Genomic DNA, 9,060 nt, shown 5'->3' with positions numbered 1-9,060 from the left:
AAAAAAAAAGAAAAAGAAAAAAAAAGAAAGCTAAACAGGTGCAAATAAACTATTGGTTTCTGCTGAAAAGTTGATCCCCTGAGGTTTTTCCAAGGCAATGTATACATACCCATACCCAAAGTGTCTGAGAAGCCAGAAGAATGAGTTTCCCAAGGGAATACTTCATGTTATGCAAAAATGGCTACAAAAAAGGAAAGATCACAGAGAATTTGGGCSCACTGGGTCAAAATTACGCTAGCGTGAATCACTCTACTCAGTCAGATTCAGCGGTCCTCTCCGCTGGAGTAAGGCTGCTCTGGATGGAGGATTTGTGTTAAACAGCTGGAACACCCCAGCAAAAATGAGCCTTTGATTTTCATGGCACAATTCCAGGTTCAAAATGGAGTGAGTGAGAAGAGAGTTTGCAGCTCGGGAATGTTGCTCCCCAGGCCTGGTGCCAGTGGGGAGGTGGAAACCTCTCCTTGCTGCAAGAGGAGAAGCTGGATACGTCACCAGAGAGGGAGGCACCCCCTGAGAATGATTCTCCCCATCCTTAGAAAAGTATCTAGCCTAAGAGGAGTAGGATGACTCACCCTTGATGAGTCCCTCCCTCTTTCCCCTTGACTTCAAGGGAAGCGTAAGCAACTCCTTTGACTGTTTGAACTGTTTTGTACTCTTACATCTGAGTAGGGTGGAACAACTCAAGGAAAACATTTTATTGCTCCTGCAGGGGCCAGGGCCACTGTGCAGATAAGCGGAGGACTCCGCTGTGCTTTCGGTCAGGACTCCACCACCAGGCTATATTTAGAATGAAGGAGCTCAACAGCACAAACAGGATTTGCGCGTGYGGTTATCTTGTTTGTCTGGATTTTGAGTAGTAGCTCACTTGAATTAACTACTTGATAGGGCATTCAGAGGAAGGTAAAAACAAATAGTCTTCCATCTGGTGTTTCTCTGATAGTACCGATTTTTAACTTGAAAATCCAGTGTAACTGAAAGCCACACTGAGAGAAGGTCAAAAGTGATCATGACTCTGAAAGAAATCAAAGACTCTTATGCTGTTCATCAGTCAGGACTTCTGCTTAACACATGACTTCCACAGTGCAGTTTTGTTCTAGCTAACTGGATTACACTTAATATGTGAGATGTAATGCTTGGATAAGAACTATGAAAAGTAGGCAGTAAAATGACATCCTATTTGAAAGTGTGGTGAATGCAGTCAGATTTTACACAATTTATTCAGGATAAAGGAGAGAAAAAAGGAGTATGCCTTACATACCAGCTCAGAACATTTCAGTTTTACAAGCTGCTGTCCAGTAGTAGCTAATGACATAGTCTTAAAATGATATGACTGGAAAACATTCCTGTAGACAATTTAGACAATTCGAAATGTATCCTGGGCCCTAGGACTCATTTAGATGCTGTTATTGTTCAGGAGAGGACCTGGACTCTCAAAGCTCACTGTGTAATGGATTGCCTATGTGTAACTCTGAATTGACTGTAAGTCATTTCCAGTAGTGTTAAAGTGGTGATTTTCTCAAATTTCAGAGAGTGTCTTGTAGCTCCTGGGTCTTAGGGTCAGGTAAACAAGAATATTTTAATGATGACTTTTAGGTATTCTTTGAATGTTACATTGATAGTKGACTGTGTTTTCCCTCACCTGGCAACAGAACTGTTTTGCCTCATTCCTAGTTTCTCCCAAGCTTTCACAGGCATGGAGTCTGCCACTACCAAGGAAGACAGGAGAAGGAAACCACTGCAGGTTGTCACAGCTCATGGTATGAGGCACCATGGCTTTATCACCGTTTCAAAATTGGGGTGAATAGGCCATGCGGGCACYATGTGCACTGGGGGAAGAAGCGAAATGGGGTTCTTCATCCAGCCAAGCACCTCTGCTCAGAAACCAGGGCAGTCCTCAATGCCCTTCACAATTCAAYGGCCTAAAAAGATAGATGTCTTACAGCTCTTTCCATAGCTTTCCTGCTAGAGCTGGGCAGCATTTCCCCCCTCACATTACTACTGCTTTGCCCTTCAAACCYGCCTCTGTCCTATTCTTGCTGGCTGGCCCCAGGCAACTTGGATGGCAGGCTTGGCTAGGACCGTGTCTCCTCATCCAGGTGCAAAGCGGCTGCCATTCTCTCGCCTTTCCTAGCCAGGCATCACGCCCACATCCAACTGCCACTGTGCAAAGCAGCATGAAGCCAGCAGATYTGCATACATCTGTGCAAACTTGCTGTGAGGTCTGAGTGGCTGAGCTTCACTGTGSGTTTGGGGCGTGTGTGAAGCCAGACACTGCTGGATTTCAACAAGTGTGTGAAAGTATTGCGTTTAGCCACGTCTGCTTGCTGGGCTGGACATTTCTCTGACTATTTATGTGGATATTCACAGGTACCTTCCTAATCAGTGCTTTACCAAACTTATTGTCAAAACTTTGCTGCTTTCAGCACCAGTGGATACCAGTGAGGAAACACTGAGGTCACTGGGATTTTTTAATCTAAGAGAGAAAAGACCAAGTGGGAAAAGAGGGATATAACGGCAGTTTTCATATAGAAAAAAGATTGCTACCCCAAAGAAGGACATGCTCTCCATGTCCACGGAGGACAGAACAAGATGGAAGGGGCCTTTAACCATTGTAAGAGAGATTTTGCTTGGATACTAGGGAAATCTTTCTCATGGTAAAAATAGTGAGGCCATGGAATATRCTGTCAAGGATAACTGTGTATCCTCCACTGTGGTATCAGAGCAGGAARTGAGGGAGGTCCAGAACAGTTCAGACCAGAATCTGACACTGTTGATCCACCGTGGAACAGGCACATGGACCAAATGACCWCCCAAGGTCTCTTCTAGCTCTGTTTTCTCTCACTCATATTTATAATTCTTATTTTATTCTTATTATGTTCTAATAGCATACAGAAGCCCCACTCAGCACTATTTGGGTTATTGTATTAGGATATATAGAGGATGACCTCTACCCTGGAGAACCTAGAGTCAGCAGGRATTGAGAGGCAAAATGGGCCTTGGGAGATGGGGGCAGAGAAGGGGGAGCCAGCTTTCCYCAAACTAACCAATGGCAAGACCACAGGGAGGAATCTGTTTCTGGAGCCAAAATCCAGTGGCTGTCTGATCAGAAGCTCRACAAAAATGTTACATTCCTGCATTGCCAGTTGGTCTGAAATTTGGTGAGATTTACATTGCTTTCAAATTCTTTGAATATTTTGCAGCCCCTATCAGGAGGTTATGATTTGTTGCAGACTGTCCCATTCTGCCTTTCAGGAGCCAAGGTAATGCCTTGAAGTGCTTCAAATCCCATATCAAACTCAATAGCACACAAGGTTTTGGTCRGATATCCTCAATGTCAGGCTTCTAGGTGATGTTTTTCTGCAGAGAAGTCCAAGGACTAAAGCAGACATCAAACTGGTTTGGTGAAACTCTGCCATTTTCCCTTCATCCTTCTTTGYTATCTACAATGTAAGAACAACTGGCCAGCTTGTCTGTGAGATGACATCCTGAAACAAATAGGCTATTGGTTTCACTTTGAAGGGGCTGCCGAAGAAGCAGGCTGCAGCCACTCCACCAGCTTCGTGTGCTGAACTGGGAACATTTAACAAAATAGGCAAAAATAGTATTTCTATTAACAATTTATCTTGATCTTTTGAACTTCAAGTCACAGTAACAATTTAAGAGGATTCCACAGTCTCAGCTGGAACTGTCACATTTGACACTTGTGTGGATCACAAAAAAACAGCATAGTCTTGCATGCATGGAGGCACTCGTGCTTGCCCCAGGTCATTCCCTGTCAGCAGCGTAATGTTATCTCATCCTTCCCAGCACTGGAGTCAGGAAAAGATGGAAAGGGACTAGTAGGAAAGGTGAAGCAGGAAAGCAGCCTTGTTTTTGTATTATACAAAGCAGTCTTTGTATTTCCCCATTCTCAAGACAGTGTCCTGTCCCATGTTTGCAGGACAGGAGTTAACGCTAAGTCAGCTCTTGACCATGCTGGAGAGCCTCAGGGATCACCCTGTAGCACAGTGCTACACCTCGCTACGCCACCTGACACAACGCGCCGAGCCTCCCAGGCTTGTCAGAAGGACAGGCTCTGCCAGCTCGCCKGTGAGCCAGTGCACAAATCAGGCTGACGGCGTCTTGGTGTGGCTGAGCTCCTGAGAGTGTTGTTTTTGTTTCCGACATCAGGGAGCAATGCTGAGGCTCTGCAGAGGATGGGGAAGAGGGCAGCTTTTCTTTGTTCTTTCTCATTTTTGGGAGATGTCAGAACAGCCTTTCCAGGTGCTGGTTTAATTACCTTCTGTGTGAAGGAAGCAAAAGCTGGCTAATTAAGGAATCATGTCAACAGATTTTTATTCTTTTTTTCCCTTTCTTTCTAGGAATTTATCTGACTCACTAAACATGCTGCATGGTCATGTGTTCCCTAGTGAAGGTTGGCTCATTTCTATTTATGCATTGCAGCGTGCAGCCCTGAACTCTCTCCTCACTTGAAGCCACAATACCGAGCTGGTCCTCAGTTTCACCATAGCTCTGCCAGCTGTGCCACAGCTTCCTTGCAGGGCCACCCTCTATCCTCAGGTCATGGCTGTGTGCCTACTGCTTTCAGTCTGGCTGCTCTTTATTTACTTGAGGAAGCCCAGGATGGCTGACACAAACTCTTTCTTACAATGATTAATGTTTCACTTTAGGAGCCAGCAGTGCCATTCCCTGGAGCATCTCACAATCTGGAGTAGGGCAGGGTATTCTTCATTAGCTGCTATTTGCCATTTGGTATTTATTAGTGGCAATGAATAACAGGGAGAACGAAGTCCATCATCTTCTCTGGGAGCCCATTGTCATTGTTTRAAATAGCAGAACAATGAAACCAAAGCTAGGATCAGACTCTTAGAGAAATTATCCTTCTCAAAAACCAGCATTACAGTAARCCTCAAGTCTCACAAATAACCTTCAACATCATTCATCAGCCTATTTCAAAAGACAGCCATCCTTGCAGAGTGCCCCAAAGAGCAAAGAACAAGAATTACTTCTAGCAGTAAAAGTGCCTGATAAAAGTGCCTTCTACACAAGGACAATATCTCATAGCTAGATAATGATCTGCTCAGGAAGCTTTTGTCCCACCACAAGGTAAGGAACAAATTGGCCATTGAGGAGGTGACAATGGGTTGCGTCAAAAAAATGTGCTTAATATTTGTATCAATGGTGCAAGGACTAAAAATTCAGAGGAGAAGATGGTAGGAACTGGCAATATTTGTGAGGACTGATGTCTCCGAAAGTTGAAATAATAGATACGGGGTAAAATTCAGAGGCTGGGAGTGTCATGGTGAAAGCATCTGCTACTACTCGCAAACTCAGCTGCTGGAGGGAGCAGTTGGTGACTTCAGAGAGACAGAGAGGTCCCAGGCAGCCTCAGACAGTGCCAAGCTACAGCAAAGCACCTTTTGTGTCCTTGTACAGAATACTAGTGGGAGTGGTGCCGTTATGAATACCCAAGCTGGGACAAAGCCAGAAGAGCAGAAAGCCTGTTTTCTGACTTAGGAAAATCGTCAGCCTGGGAGTGTGATTGCTGTGGCAAACCCAAAAGACTCTGGCTGTTCTTACTTAGGAGAATGACGGTAAGGGGACAGGACTGCTATCTGTGTTTCTAKCAGGAGTTTAAGCTTCTGCTGGCACCTTTGGCAGCAAACTGAAAGGAATCATCCCACAGGTCTCTGTGGGATGGGACTTCAACTTGGAGCTTGTAATGATATAATAAAAACTATATAGTATGTATGAATTTACCACCTCTGCTGCTCAAAGTTTTCCTGTCATCATGGCCAAAGGAAGGCCATATCAGGGACAATTTGATGATGTCCCAAGCATGATGGCTCTAGCCTGACACCACTGAGATTTCACAGGTGACATTCTCACAAAAGACTTGGCCTTGGGCCCATTATGGAAAAAAAGTGACTTGCAGATATAACAGCTATTTCAATTAGTTTCATTTCTCTCTAAGTAGCAAATAAATTCCCTGCATACACACACACATAAATTGACAGTCCGTGGTCAGTCAGAGCAACAGTTTAAATACCGATTGCTTTGGGTGGGTCTCACCTGAATTCTGAGTGAAACACATGCAACAGAGCCTGTGGGCACTGAGCTGTACCCAGTTACAGATCTCTGCAAACAGGCTGGCAATGTGTAAGTGCTTCAGACGTAACTTGCTCACAGTAGCAGACCTGTGCTGGGCAGYGAGGTACCTGCTGATAACCATAGATGAATGTCCATGTGCAGCACCATCTGGCATAGCTGGAACTGGCCCTAACCATTTGTTACTCTGAAGAAAACTGCAGGAAAATGTGGAACCCTCCATGTTTCACTGATCTAACATGAATGATGAACTGGCATGCTGAGGACAACTTGGCTACAAATACAACAAAACAGCTTCAAGGACATCATCTTGACTGCTAAGGCTGTCACCCTAAGGTAAAACTTTAGAGAAGGGTTTGGGTTTTTTTAGTGAGTCAAGAAACAAAAGGTTTTATCATCTTTGTCACTGCCTTACTGCATGAGTTTGAGAAGTCAGCTAAGCTCTAGCTGCACCAATTTTCATATCCAGGAATTAGGGGCAACTATGATACAGTCATATGAAAATTAAAGTTGTTGAGCTGAGATTCAATTTCTGGCCTCCACRAAGAGCACAGTCTACATTATTTGAGCCTAATTGGAGATGTTTACTTGGCTGAAGACAAAAAAGAAACGATAAAATAAGATAATTGATAAAGACACTTTGATAAGAAGGGARTATTCCTTCACTTGAGGTATTAATAGTTTAAGCTGGCACTGGCCCAACAGAGAAATTTCTGTGAAATCTCAGCCTAAGTCTTCATCAGTCTTGAGCCAGTTGCTGCAATGGTAATGCTTTTTGAAGGGTGAATATAAGCTATTAAAAGATAAGGTAAATATTTACAGATTACATTTTCATATACAGACACACTTGATGCACATGCAAAAACTTGTTTAGGTGAAAGCAAAGAGTATTTACAGATGCAAAGCAGCTGCTGGTGCACGTGAGTAGCTGCTGCAATTTACCTTGAGCAAAAAAATGTTCATTTTTTTGGAATGGTTAAGTGTTGGCTTTCAGCAAACACCTGGATTTGATACAATGAATGAATCTGGTAAGTGTTATTCTAGTCACCCAAACATTCAAGAAACAGGCCTCCAAAGTGACTAAATGGGCTTAATAAAGAGTTTTACTTCAGAATAAGTTTTACTTTCTTATTATTTATCTTCTCATTTTAGAGCTTTCCTGGGCTCATTTAGCCATGTCTTGTAGGTATTCAATAAATGCGCAAAAACTCCTCAATAATCATTTTTATTCACAGGCACTGGRATTTTTGTACTGTTTGGCTTGTGATGTAATGAAGATACAGAGTCAGCAACCACTGTTATTACTCTTTTCAGGAAACACTGAGATTAAAGCAAGATAGGGCTATCCCATCTTCCACTCAYGCACATGACAGGAGACCCAGCTAACTATTTATGTGTCTCAGAGTGGGAAGCCAGTGTCTGCTCAGGGACTGTTCTTTGTACTGACTCTTCAGCATACCAGTTAAGGCCACTCTATGTTAGATATCTCACCTTAAATGTGCAATAAATGAAACAGCAAYATTAACCTCCTGCCTTGTAATACTGGTTTCCACACCCTCCACACAAACTCTCCAAGGAGTTGCAATTTACAGTTGTAAAGCCACAAAATGAAATTCTGAAAAAAATAAACTCTTTTCCTCAGGTCTACCTTACCTAGGAGAGATTCTATCGGGGGAAATTATCTTTCAATAAGGTGGTTGCCAGCCACTAAAGCAAGTTATCACACATGCTTCCCCTTTCCACACTCCTCTGCCCTGCGGGCACATTTGCAATGACTTGGTTCTAAAGCTCAAAGGGGCTTGATGATAAAAATTTATTTGGGCTGAGCAATGACTGTCATTTCACTAGCATACTCAGGCGCGCTATAGAGTCGATAGAATATTCCTAAGAAAATGTCACTGGAAAGCTGGTAATATCAGTCTAAGCCAGAACAGGTCTGCCATATTCAAGAGATCTGACAAGATCTACCCTCAAAATCTCTCCATATTTCTCTCCAGTCACTTGGCAGCTGTGCGAGTCCATGCACAAATTTTTACACGGAGACAAAATAGGAGGTGTTGATGAATCATCTGCTTCTTTTGCTGTTGTCTCAAGCAAAAGAAGTGCTGTGAAAGAAATTTAAGATTATTTCTGTCTGGAGATTCAAAGTGATGAGTATATTTTAAGTCTCAGCAACAGCCATGGAAGGAAAACACTACCACATCTGGGAGATGAGAGACTCCTGTATGGGCAATATCTGAAGGCACTGCTGTTTCTTACGTGAAACGCAGAAATCCCACCTGCAGCTGCAGTTCTCAAAACTGGAGCAATCCCAACAAGAAGCAGAGGAAAATTCACATCCTCGAAGATCCATTCCCTTTTAGAAATGAGTTTAGGTTTCAAAACCAACTGCAAACAACATATAGGTTAACATTAGTGAAAGAAGTGCAAGTCTATCTTCTAATCATTGACTTGAAGGCAGACTCATGCAGTACATGCATGAGGTTTTCTGTGGAAAGAGCCCTGTACTTGCTGGTAGTCAGAGGCTATAGAGTGTGTTATTGGACTTCAGCTTCCAAAAAGCATTTTGTAGGACTACGTTCCCCCTTGCACCGTACATAAACACTATTGAAATTTGTTCTGTCAGCAGATCAGATTCTGCAGCTGCACGCACATGACTGGAACACTCTTGAGAGGCCCTTCATCTTCAGGACCCACTGTGGTGAAGTATTGCAGGTGAGTGCTGGATACAAAATATATTGCTACAGCTGCATGATCATTGTCTGAAACAGCCATGCTGGCATCACTTGTATGCCCACATATCCTGACTGGTAGACGAATGGTCACATCTCCTTTTGGAGTGAATAAATTGCATCTACATAACACATTGGCAGAAGCACACCATAATCTCAAAGATAGCTCACTGGTTCCTCAACAACACAAGCCTGTCTAGCACAGTCAGACCAGAATATA

The 9,060-nt window shown here is 43.3% G+C and overlaps 1 long non-coding RNA gene across 1 annotated transcript in view; it reads left to right on the top strand.

Moving 5' to 3' along the window:
- The window catches only part of LOC146593278 (uncharacterized), a 40,770-nt gene extending 31,984 nt beyond the window's left edge, over nt 1–8,786 (top strand). Inside the window, exon 3 of the long non-coding RNA XR_014896416.1 lies at nt 8,738–8,786. This is a non-coding gene — a long non-coding RNA (uncharacterized LOC146593278). The remainder of the gene's footprint in view (nt 1–8,737) is intronic.
- Nucleotides 8,787–9,060: the final 274 nt, after the last annotated feature.

The sequence above is a fragment of the Rhea americana genome, unplaced genomic scaffold (genome assembly GCF_003343005.1).
Source record: "Rhea americana isolate MKP2758 unplaced genomic scaffold, rheAme1 scaffold_3, whole genome shotgun sequence".
Classification (NCBI taxonomy): domain Eukaryota; kingdom Metazoa; phylum Chordata; class Aves; order Rheiformes; family Rheidae; genus Rhea; species Rhea americana.
This window is presented reverse-complemented; position numbering and strand designations above follow the sequence as displayed.